Source organism: Sus scrofa, chromosome 3, assembly GCF_054392235.1.
Source record: "Sus scrofa isolate SSC_HxYL_T2T_F1_AM1 chromosome 3, Sscrofa_HxYL_maternal_Yorkshire_Landrace_v2.0, whole genome shotgun sequence".
In the NCBI taxonomy this organism is placed as follows: Eukaryota; Metazoa; Chordata; class Mammalia; order Artiodactyla; family Suidae; genus Sus; species Sus scrofa.
In genome coordinates this window covers 138,068,437-138,081,709 of record NC_139385.1, presented here as the reverse complement: position 1 = coordinate 138,081,709, position 13,273 = coordinate 138,068,437, and positions in this window count along the sequence as shown.

The window sequence follows — 13,273 nt, the reverse complement described above, 5'->3', positions numbered from 1 at the left end:
CAGCGGGTTAAGAACATGATTAGTATCCATGAGGAGATGGGTTCAATCCCCGGCCTTGCTCAGTGGGTTAAGGATCCGGCATTGCTGTGAGCCGTTGTGCAGGTCACAAATGTGGCTCAGATCTGGCGTTGCTGTGGCTGTGGTGTATCCTGGCAGGTGCAGCTCCAATTCAACCCCTAGCCTAAGAACTTCCATATGCAGCAGATATAGTCCTAAAAAGCAAAAAAAAAAAAAAAAAAAAATTAAAGCTATTTGTATGTTATTAAGAAAATAGCATTGCATCACTGTTACTGTGTTATTGATAGAAATTTATTATTGTTTTCATTAGTATTATTAATACGGGCATTTAACTGTTTTAAACAAACCAGAATGAGTTATCTATATTAGGGACAAAGTTAAGCTGAACTCCAGAAGAAGTAAGACTGGTTTGGTTTGCTTGCCTGTTCTAGGCTGCGGGGGGCGGGAGATGATATGAGTTATCTTAATTCCACAAAATAATATCATCCAACCCGGAAATTTCCCTTTGTTTCCCTCCCTCTTTTTTTCTCCCTTTGTCTTCCGTTCATCAGCCAAACATTTATAGGACCTATCGCCAGACCTTGCCCATCTCAGGAATAAGGGCTACGGGGGAAGAATCCACACCACCCAAGGGCTCCGGGGGCAGCGATCAAGCCAGGAGAGCTGACGGGAAGGCAGACTGCAAGGCTTCTTAGGCTTGACCGTGAAGGTCCCCAGCAGACCTGGGTCCCAAGCCAGATCACATTCAAGACCCCACACCTTCTCCAGGCAGTGCGACCCTGCACTATTCCCCCTGTAATCACATACCTACGTACACACCGTATAAATAACACCGAAGACACCTGGGCATGCATTTCTGGTCTATTCGAAGGAGCTATTCTGGAGCGTTTAATGCGTGGAATCATTTGAATAAGAACAGCAGTTCACCGAGAATGACCACAGGCTAATTATACCCCCCAGAAACTGGGGACTCCCTTGCTGGGAAGCTTATCACCACCTCCATCTTTGCGATGGGATTGCGGGCTGACCTGCGCACCCCAAGCAAGTTCATTCCATCAGAGCTTGTCACACTCTGATCACCGTGAGCCTCCCTGAATGTCAGCGTTTAGTGACTCCGTTTTCAGAACTGAGCAGCTGGACTGTAGCAGGAGTCAATGTGCTACCTTCTAAGAGCTTTCAGAAGGATCAGGTTATAACAAAAGACAAAAGCCATCGATTTTGGAAGAAAGCAACTCACTTCATGGATGACTGGCGTGGGCCCTTCAAAACGCCGGGGCTTCCTGCTCCGTGGAAACAGGGACAGTGACAAGTGCGGGGTGTGCAAAGGCAGCCACACAGGGTCTTGTGCACAGAAGACCCACACACCTGCTTCACGAATCTGCGGGTACCACCCTGACATTCTTTTTTTTGTGGGGGGGCAGCTGGACCTGAGGCAGGTGGAAGTTCCCAGGCCAGGGATCCAACCTGTGCCACAGGAGCGACCAGAGCCACAGCAGGGACAAGGCTGGACCCTTAACCTGCTGGGCCACAAGGGAGCTCCACTAGCTTGACATTCTTAATCATTTTTGAGCAAAGGCCCCTGCGTTAGGTACCCAGTCCTGTGTACAGGGCCTGATGGGTGCGTCTAGGTGGGGCTTCAACTCATGGAGGAAGGAGGGAGGCTTTCAGAAAGAAGAAGGGATAGCAAATGACAGGAAGCCCAGCTGAAAAGGCGAGAAGGACAGATCATGCACTGGCGCATTTCAGGTTCAGGCCTCTGGACTTCATCCTGGAGCTCACAGGGTTCAAGCCAGGGTGGCAGAGTCAGATTTGCAAAAGCGTTCTTTCTTAGGCTGATCTATATTTTCAGGGTCCAGCTGGTGAAGTAGCAATGGCCATTTTCCAGGTGATGGCTGAGGACGGCCTGCACTAGCATGGTAGGACTAGAGACAAGGAGGAGAAAATTCAGCAGGCCTTAATGATTGCTCTGAGGGCTAAGGGAGAGGGCAGAGGGAAGGGCGCCCCCCAGCTTCGGGGTCGGGCATGACAGCAGATAGCCTAGGAGCAGGTCTTGGAGGGGAAGGGGGAGGGGAAGAATGGGGCGATAAAGACATAATGCAACGAGTTCCCGTTGTGGCTCAGGGGAAACGCAGCTGACTAGGATCCATGAGGACGCAGGTCCATCCCTGGCCTCGCTCAGTGGGTTAAGGATCTGGTGTTGCCGTGAGCTGTGGTGTAGGTCACAGATGTGGCTTGGATCCGTGTTGCCGTGGCTGTGGCGTAGGCCGGCTGCTGTAGCTCTGATTGGACCCCTAGCCTGGGAACCTGCATATGCTGCAGGTGCAGCCCTAAAAAGACAAAAAAAAAAAAAGAAAAGAAAACCCCCAAAACCAAAAAACAAAGCACCATGAGCTGTCCTTACGCAAATCTACGTGGCAAAACTTAAAAATTCTGACAACAGCAAGTGTTGAGGAGGATGGGGAAAGGCAGGAACGTTGGCACATTGCTGGTGGGGGTGTGACTCATGCCACCTCTTTGGAAAACTACAATTATCTACATAAGGTAAATATATGAAAGTCCCAGGCCCCAGCAATTTCCCTCCTAGATACAGAGTCAACAGCAGTGTGTACCACAGGTTCACCCAAAGACACATGCCAGGATGTTCGCAGCAGCGTTATCCCTAAAAACGCCCAAATTGAAACCGAAGTCCACCAAACTACCCTAGGGTATGCACACCCATTAGAATGAACGAATCATCGCTACGGCCCAGAATCTGGACGCTCACGAGCATAATGCAGGACCTGAGACGCCAGACCTGAAGCGTAGGTAGCGTGATTCTATTTACAACAGGAAAAGCTAGTCACTGGTGCTGGAGGCGAGGCTGGTAGTTTCATTTGGGAAGGGGAGGGATCCCGAATGGAGAGGGCAAAGGGGGCTTCTGGTACAGTTCTTTCCTTTCCTTTCCTTTTTTCTTTTTCTTTCTTTTTTTAGGGCCGCACCTGCGGCATGTGGAGGTTCCCAGACTAGGGGTCGAATCAGAGCTACAGCTGCCGGCCTCCACCAAAGCCACAGCATCGCAGGATCCGAGCCACGTCTGCGACCTACAGCACAGCTCACAGCAACTCCAGATCCCCAACCCAGGGATCAAACCTGCATCCTCATGGATACTCGTCGGATTCGTTTCTGCTGCGCCACAACAGGAACTCCCGTTTGGCACCTTCTAATAATCCCTTGGAATCACCCAGCGTCTTTCTCCAACGGCCCAAAGTACTTTGACCATAAGGACAGTGTCCTGATAATGGTCATTTTTTGCTTTTTTTGTTTGTTTGTTTGTTTGTTTTTTGAGAAAATAAGGCCAGGGAATTCTCAAAATTCATTCGCTCAAGTTTACAGAGATGAGAAGTCTTCTCTGTTCATTTCATGTAACAAGTTCGTGTGTGAGGGGGGTGAGTTCCCAGGTGGTCTAATGGTTAGGACTTCGCACTTTCACCACTGAGGCCTGGGGTCAATCCCTGGTCTGGGAACTGACATTCCATGTCACAGATCAGAAAAAAAAAAAAAAAGCTGGTGTTTGTTTTTTTGTTTTTTTCCAGTATCTGCAAGCCACTATGAGGTTTGCAAAAATAAATCAGTTTTCAGACCCGTGGTAGAGCCAAGCAAGCACTGTAAACAGAATTTTGAGAAGGCCTAATGCCCTAAGGTACCAATACAAAACAATGAGCAGGAAGTGATTCCTGCATAAAAATGAGCTATGAACATTCAAGAAATGCCATGATCCTCATTTCACAGATGAGGAAACAGGCCCGAGGAGATTAAGGGAGCTGATCAAGAGCAAAGTGAATGGTAGGCCTGGGGTTTGAACTTTATTCTTCTGCATATTGCACAACAATATCTAACCCACTCTTCTGCCACCAGGTCCAAAGAACCAGCTACCAGCCCATGATCTGCTGAAATTCCTGGCTCTTCCACCCATTAGCAGAACTCACCCAGTTACTTCTTGAGTTCAGCAGGTTTTAACATGGGGAAGATAACAGTTCCTGTCTTAGAAGGTTTTTCTGGACATTTAATGATATGACCCGGCGACTGGTCCCTGTAAGTCATCAGTCAAGGTCTGCTCTGAGTATCAGCACCTTAGAAACGCTCCATTCCTCTCTTGTTTTTCTCCTTTGGTCCCTCATGTCCAAGTTCATTTCCCCTCCCAGGATTCTTCTGGAAGATACTGATTCTGCCCTGTTATAAAACATGACCTGTCCGTCACTCATGCGTTCAGTCTCTTCAAACTTGTCTTCGACGTAGCTCACCTGGGAGGAAGGAGAGGGCAATGACACTTGGAGGAGAGTCTTTGGGCTCCAGCAAGACCCCCACAGGGAGGTCCCATCGTGGCTCAGCACTAAGAAACCCGACTAGGATCCATGAGGATGCAGGTTCAATTTCTGGCCTCGCTCAGTGGGTTAAGGATCCAGCCTTGCCCTGAGCTGTGCTGTAGGTCACAGATGTGCCTCAGATCCCATGTTGCTGTGGCTGTGGTGTAGACCCGTTGTGGCTCAGCTCTGATTTCACCCCTCGCCTGGGAACCTCCCTGGACTCTGGATGTGACCCTAAAAAGCAAAAAAAAAAAAAAAAAAAAAAAACAAAACCCACAAAAATTTAGATATTGAGTTAAGCAAATATTTGCTGCAATCAAAAAGGGCTCTCGTAGCTTTATCACACTCCGTCAAGAGCGTGGAGTAGAAGGTTCCCTGTGTCCCTCCTGTTCTTCAGTCCTTCGTCGCAGTAGCTTCCTGGTAGCCCATCCGGAGTATATGCCCCACAGATTCTTCCCACAGAGGGTATTTTGAACCTGCCCCCTCTTCCTTTTTTTGTTTTATGACCACCTTGCTACCAGTGATTAGATCCGGGCTGCAGTTGCCGAGTGCTGGATCCTTGAACCCACGGAGCCAGGCCCGGGGCTGGAGTCTGTGAACCGACCCTGCAGAGATGCTGCGCAGCCCCTCGCGCCACAGCAGGGACTCCGCTTCTTTCTTTTGACTCTTCTAAGCTATTATCTTCGTTCCTCTCATCTCCTGTGGTGAATGGAATAGTATTTTCCTGGGGTCGATCCAGGACCCCAGAACAGACCTTATTTGGAAGAAGGGTCTTTGCAGCTATAGTTAGCTAAGGGTGCTGAGGTCTTGTCACACTGGATTTATCAGGAGAGGAGAAGTGACAGAGACACACGTGACGATCAGGTGGAGACAGGCAGAGACGGAGCCATGCAGCTGCAAGACGAGACACGTGGAGGATGCTGGGAGCCATGGCAAGCGAGGAGGAGGCCAGGAAGGATTCCTTGCTAGAACTTTCTGGGGCACGTGGCCCCGCTGATACCTTGCTTTTGAACTTCTAGGTTCCAGAGCTGTGAGAGAGCAGACCCAGGTGGAAGCCTCCCAGTCTGTGCAGCTGACGAACGCAGCCCTTGATGTAACACGGAGGTCGCTGCTCCACCTCAGATCCTGCAGGCCCTTCCCACTGCTCTTAACAGAAGCCCCAAAGCCCACATCCTGGCCTGCAGATGGCTGCGACGGGTCCTAACTTCAGTCAGCTCAGGCACACCCCCCACTGCCCTGCTCTTTAGAGTGACCTACAGACCCCGAGCCACACCCTCTCATTCCTCAAAGGGGTTTTTTGGTGTGTTTTTGTTTGTTTCAGAGCTGCCCCTGTGGCATACGGAAGTTCCCAGGTTAGGGGTTAAATCAGAGCCATGGCTGCCAGCCAGAGCCACAGCCACAGCAGTGCCAGATCCCTAACCCAATGAAGCGGGGCTAGGGATTGAACCCACATCCTCATGGGTCCTAGTCGGGTTCATCACCACCGAGCCACAACGGGAGCTCGATCGCAGAGGTTTTAGTTCCTCACTCACTCACTGTCACTCTCTCCATCCCTACTCACGACTTTTTTCTTGTTTTGGCTGCACCTGCAGCATATGGAAGTTCTGAAGCCAGGGACTGAACCCGAGCTACAGCTGATACCCAAGACGATGCAGTGACAACATCAGATCTTTAACCCACAGCACTGCAAGACAACTCCCTATTCGTGTCCTAATGCTTGGCGACACTGCCATCTACCAAAATGATTCTGGCCACCCACTGGGCTCTCGTTTCCTGGAACCCTTCTTCTCTGGTGATGGTGTCCATCTGCCCTTTACTCCCCGGTCTCACCTGGACCCTGTCGTGACCACTGACTGTGACCTCTCGCTGGTCCCAACGCCCTGCAGCCCACCCTTGGACCACTGTAAGGGTAAATGATAAAAAGATTTGGAGTTCCCGTTGTGGCTTGGAGTTATGAATGCAACTGGTATCCATGTGGACACAGGTTCAGTCCCTGGCCTTGCTCAGTGTGGGTTAAGGATCCGGTGTTGCCGTGAGCTGTGGTGTAGGTTGCAGATGCAGCTCAGATCCTGCATTGCTGTGGCTGGGGGGTAGGCCAGCACTGCAGCTCCAAATCAACCCCTAGCCTGGGAACTTCCATATGCCACAGGTGTGGCCCTAAAAAGACAAATAATAATAAAAAGATTGAACTTTCCCTGTTGCCCAAAGAGAAAGAGACCTTTCTCTCCTTCCTTTTCTTTTGTATTTTTGTTTGTTTGTTTGTTTTCATTTGGAGGTTCTCAGGCTAGGGGGCTAATTGAAGCTACAGCTGCCGGCCTACACCACAGCCATAGCCACTCGGGATCTGAGCTGCATCTGCAGGCTACATCACAGCTTGTGGCAACGCCAGATCCTTAAGCCACTGAGCGAGGCCAGGGATCAAACCCGCGTTCTCATGGATACTAGTCGGTTCATTAAGCACTGAGCCATGGCGGGAACTCTGCTCCCTTCCCTTTTATTAGAGCATTTGCTAGAGAGAAGAATACGTGTAAACCCTGCTTCTGTCCCTCTGATATGCAAGTAAATCTTTTAAAGAGCTCTGGCCAACATTACAAGCTGGAAATGTTTTTCTTAAAGGCCTAGGAGCCTTTGAAATGTAAACTTCGAGGAAGGTGCCTTCCTGTTACTACTCGTCATAGATATTTGAGCGGTTTTCTTTTTTCCTCTCGATAAAGGCAGGTTACCAACACAGGAGGCTACCCCAATGTCTAGGTGAATTATTTTTCCCCAACATGGCCACTCCCATTTTTCCATCTTATTTCCCTGGTCCCCACCTGTCTACACCACCAGGACCAAAATCCACTGATCCTGCCAGTGTCTGTCTGGCCGTCACCCTGCCGTGCCCTCACTTCTCTCCTTAAACACCATGGCCCGTCATTCTGTCCACTTCTTTGCCCGGTTTGGACTGCTGGTCCTTTCCTTGCTTCCTTTCATTTATTTTTTATTTTATTTTTTATTTTTTGTCTTTTTGCCATTTCTAGGGCCGCTCCCGCAGCATATGGAGGTTCCCAGGCTAGAGGTTCAATTGGAGCTGTAGCCACCAGCCTATGCCAGAGCCACAGCAACTCGGGATCCGAGCCGCGTCTGCAACCTACACCACAGCTCACGGCAACGCCGGATCCTTCACCCACTGAGCAAGGGCAGGGACCGAACCCGCAACCTCATGGTTCCTAGTCGGATTCATTAACCACTGTGCCACGACGGGAACTCCTATACTGATTATTTTGGGCTTGTTTTCATTTTTTAAAATCTGATGGAAGGATAGCTGACTTACAGTATCGTGATCACTGCTGCTGTGCAACAGAGGGATGCAGTGATACGTGTGCACACATCCGTCCTCTTTCAGATGCTTTGCCCACATAGGTTTATCAGAGAACTTTGGGCAGAGTCCCCTGTGCTCTACAGCAGGTCCCCGTGGACCATCCATTCCGTGTACAAGAGTGTGCCTTTGCAATCCCCAACCCCCAATCCATCTCTCCCTGCCAGCTTTGTTGTTTGCTTGGGGTTTTTATGTCTTTGCCTTTTTTTTTTTTTTTTTAAGGGCCACACCCACGGCATATGGAGGTTCCCAGGCTTGGGTTCAAATTGGAGCCATAGCCGCCGGCCTACATACACCACAGCCACTGCAACTCAGGATCCAAGTCGCCTCTGCAACCTACATGGCGGCTCAGCAATGCTGGATCCTTAACCCACTGAGTGGGGCCAGGGATGGAACCTGAATCCTCATGGATACTAGTCAGGTTCATTACCACCAAGCCACAACGGGAACTCCCACCAGTATCATTTTTTCGGATTCCACCTATAAGAGATATCACATGATGTTTGTCTTTATCTGACTTCCTTCACCTAGTATGAGGCTCTCCAGGCCCATGCATGCCGCGGCAGAAGGCATTCATTCATCCTTCTTTAAGGCTGAGGGACATGGGTTATTTGAATGACAGACACTCAAGGAAGATCAGCAGCAAAAAGGACACTGACTCCGTTTTCCTTCCTGAAAGCAGATGAAGCTGCCCTGTGAAAGCCGCCCTCCCTGTACCGGGAGGAAGGAAGACCCTTCCTCACCAGCGATTGGGGCAGGGGGCTGAGAAATCTGAACCCACAGCCTCATTAAACTAACCCCTGTCTTCCCAGTTATTTTGTCACCATTTACTACCCTTCTTCCAAACCCCTTTGTCTTGTCAATTTATCACACATTTACTGTGCATCTTTATCTGGAAGATATAAAGCCTTCCTTCTCTGGTCAAAAAACCATATGCTTTTCTCCTGTCCTTTGTCACTTTATTATCTTTTTTCTTTTTAGGGCCACACCTGCGTCATATGGAGGTTCCCAGGCTAGGGGATGAATTGGAGCTGCAGCTGCCGGCCTCCACCACAGCCACAGCAACATGGGATCCGAGCCACAACTTTGACCTACACCATAGGTCATGGCAGTACTGGATCCTTGACCCACTGAGAGAGGCCAGGGATGGAACCTGTATCCTCATGGATACTAGACGGGTTTGTTACCACTGAGCCACCACAGGAACTCCTGTCGGTTTAACTCTTAAGCCCAGCTAGACACAGAAATAGCGTGGGACTTCCCGTCGAGGGTGTGGCTCAGTGGTTAACGAATCCGACTAGAAACCATGAGGCTGCAGGTTCTGTCCCTGGCCTTGCTCAGTGAGTTAAGGATCCAGTGTTGCCGTGAGCTGTGGTGTAGGTCACAAACTCGGCTCGGACCCTGTGTTGCTGTGACTGTGGTGTAGGCCGGCGGCTACAGCTCCGATTAGACCCCTAGCCTGGGAACCTCCATAGGCTTCGGGTGCTGCCCTAGAAAAGGCAAAAAGACAAAAAAAGAAAAAAGAAAAAGAAATAGTGCGAAGGAGAGCAGTTCCTCTGTTATGATTTCACTTTAAATTTATGACCAGGAACCTAAGCCGAGCCCCGATACAATACAGTAATTTACTCTCTTTCCCGAATCCGTTCTCTGTTCTGCTCTCCCAGACAATGGTTTCAAATGCTCGGCTCTCCTTGAATGTCTCTTTCTTCTTGTTCCATCTCCATCCTCAGCAAAAGACTTACTAATTGTCTGAGAAAATTAAAACAAACGAAACCCACTCTAAGCCCCCATCATCATATACAAAAAATAACTTAAAATGGATTATAGACTTCAATAAAAGAGGCCCAACTATAAAATCCTTAGAAGAAAACAGGAGTTCCCATTGTGGTGCAGTGGAAACGAATCCGGCTAGTACCATGAGGACGTGGGTTCAATCCCTGGCCCTGCTCAGTGGGTTAAAGACACAGCGTTATCTTAAGCTGTAGCATAGGTCACAGATTCGGCTTGGATCCTGAGTTGCTATTGCTGTGGCTGGGTAGGCTGGCAGCTGCAGCTCCGATTCAACCCCTAGCCTGGGAACTTCCACATGCTGCAAGTGCAGCTGCGAAAAAGCAAAAATAAATAAATAAATAAATTTTTAGAAAGAGTCCATGGGTTACTATGGAGGCACAGGTTTGATCCCCTGATCCTCACGGTGGGTTAAAGGATCTGGCATTACTGCAGCTGCAGCTCAGATTCGATCCCTGGCCTGGGAATTAGTGCAAGTGCCGCCATTAGGCCATTAAAAAAAAAAAAAAAAAAAAGAGCTATTGATACATACAATGTTGATGAATCTCAAGAAAGAAAGAGATAAATACCATATGATATCACTTATATGTGGACTCCAAAATATGGCACAGGAGTTCCCTTGTGGCTCAGTAGGTTAAGGATCTGGGATTATCACTGCTACGGCTCAGGTCGATGCTGGGCCAGGAACTTCGTTCTGCTAAATAAATAAATAAAATATGGCACAAATGAACATGTATCTACAAAACAGAAACAGACTCACAGACAGACAGAGAACTGGCTTGTGGTTGCCGAGGGGCAGTGGGGTGTGGGGTTTGGGGTGGACGGGGAGTTTGGGGTTAGCAGATGCAAATGATTGTACTTAGAATGGACTCGCCGTGAGCTCCTCCTGTACAGCACAGGGGCCCATATCCAGCCCCTCAGGATAGACCATGAGGGAAGATAATATAAGAAAAAGAAAGTAAATGTATGTATGACTGAGTCACTTTGCTGGACAGCTGAAATTGACACAATATTGTAAATCAACTAGACTAATTAAAAAATGAAAAAAAAGTCATAAAAAGTCACGTTGTCAAGAAAGGAAGGAAGAAAGGGAGGGAGGAAGAAAAAAGGAAGGAAGAACAAAAATATACGCTACCTTAGAAACAGACCACGTTACTACCAAGCTTGTCACTCTAGGGGAATCAGCTGAACAAGCCTCCGATTTTTTGGTATGTGTTGGCAGCCACTTGGACTTTGTATCAAAGTGCCATAAGAGTCATGAGATAAAGTTAAGAAATGGTTCATTTGCAAACAGAGATGAAAGGAAATACAGCTCTAATAATGGAGAGTCTTGCTGCCCTTGACCTGTCCTTTCATGGATTAAAATGCCATTAATTTGGGACTCTACAGGGTTGGAAAAGTCACCTGCTGCTATTCCACAAAGAGCATGAGATAGAATTTTCATCAGAGCCAGCCAACGGGAAAAGATTGGTTTCAGCCTATTAGCTTCGCAATCAACTTGCCAAGACCCTGGTTTCAGATGCCGTCAGCGTGGCTGACAGTAAGCGGGGCAGAGCTGAGAGAGCGGCGGAGACAGCAAATTAAAGAGAAGTATCTACAGGCTCTACGCAACTTGGTCCAAGAGGTGTCTTTGGGTGTGGCTGTTCCACCTGGAACTGCCTAGAAACAAACAGACAAAAACCCTGCTAACGTTTCTGGGTTTTTGGTTCCAGTTTTCTTGAGATACGACTGACATACATGACTGTATAAGTTTAAGGTGCACAGCTGCATGGGTTCACTGACAGATACTGGGAAATCTTTACTGCAGTGCTTAGCACCCATCACCTCATGTAGTTTCAATAAAAAGAGAGAGCAGGTGTTCCCATTGTGGTGCAGCGGTAGAGAACCCGACTTAGTATCCATGAGGGTGAGGGTTCGATCCCTGGCCTCGCTCAGTGGGTTAAGGGTCTGGCATTGCCCTGAGCTGTGGTGTAGGTTGCAGATGTGACTGGGATCCCCAGTTGCTGTGGCTGTGGTGTAGACTGGCAGCTGTAGCTCTGATTCGACGCCTAGCCTGGGAACCTCCATATGCCTTGGGTGTGACCCTCAAAAACCAAAATCAAAAACAAAACAGAGCGAGAGCAAGAGAGAGAGAGAGAGCGCGCAAAAAGAAGAAAGAAAGAAAGAAAAGAAAAGCCCTCCATCACAGCTCTCAGTGGGAGGCTGCGGTCGGCCTGTCCTCACACAGGTCCGGGAGCCACGAGAGGGCAAGAGTCCTACCTCACTCCTCCCTGCACTGCCAGCGCCCAGCACGCACCTGGCACAAAGTAGGCTGCCAGTAAATGTTGGTTTAATAAGTAAATTATTGTAATTACCTTGACGAACATGGTGACATTTAATAAACATATCAATCAGACATGGAATTATTCAATAAGTAAATACTGTTCATGGCCACAAACCCTTGATTCATCAACATCTGATACGACAGCCGAAACTAAGATTCTGAGAACCACGCTGTGCTCAGTAACCTCAGCGGTATTAAGTTAGAATCTGACATCAAGAATGCCAGCTTCTCCGAATGCTTGACCTCCATTCTGATCCCAGCACTGCGCAGCCAGCATTTTGGGGACCAGGCCCCTCTGTGGGTGGCTGGAGTGGCCAGGCTTTACCCTGAACCCCCCAGCTCAGGTGCGCACCCACCCCACACCAGCTAAGCCTGCAGTCGGCTCTGGAGATGATCCGGGTCCCTAGAACCTGTGCCTTTTCTTTTTCTTTTTTCTTTTTCTTTTTTTTTTAAGGGCCGCACCTGTGGCATACAGAAGTACCCAGGCTAGGGGCCGAATGGGAGCTGGAGCTGCCGGCCTACACCACAGCCACAGGAACCCCAGATCCGAGCTGCACCTGTGACCTACGCCACAGCTCATGGCAACGCCGGATCCTGAACCCACTGAAGCTGCATCCTCATGGATGCTAGTCAGATTCATTATGGAGCCGCAACGGGAACTCCCTCGAGACCTTGTTTCTGAGCCATCTCTGTGGGTCCGCAGGCAAGCGTGTGCTCTGGAATGTTCCTTCCTCAGCCTGATCCTGAGGGCCTGCAAATAGCTGGCAGCCCTAGGGGAGACATTTGCAGGCAGAGGCAGAAAAGCGCAGGTGACAGTGTGGAGGAAGTGGCTGGTCATGTCATCCTGTCCTTTCACTCCACTGAGAGCCTGCAGCCAGCGGAGGGAGCATCCACGCCCCTTGGCCACTGCACACAGCGGGAGGGACAGAGGTGTCTCCCTACACTGCAAATGAGGCTCCTGCACAGCATTTTCTTAAGGAGGTTTTTAAGGTCCTTTTTGTTTTATTTTATTTTATTTTATTTTATTTTATTTTATTTTAATTTTGGCTGCTCCTGTGGCATGCGAAGTTTCCTGGGCCAGGGATCGAACCTACGCCACCAGCAGCCACCCCAGCCGCTGGATGGACCATGCTGGATCCTTAACCCACTACACCTCAAGGGGACTCCTAAAGGTCCCTTTTAGAAGGGCAGGTAGGTAGCACGGTAGCAAATGGACTGATCTGTTCAAGCTGCTTCTCTCTCTCGGTGGATTCCTTTGGCAAGAGGGACGCAGTGATGGTGCCCACGTGGAGGCTGGGCATGCCATCCGAGATCCTAGGGAATTTCAAGGAATGTTATAGGAGTGCCCGTGGTGGCTCAGGGCTTACAAACCCAACTAGTATCCATGAGGATTCGGGTTCCATCCCTGGCCCCGCTCAGTGAGTTAAGGAGCTGGTGTGGCTG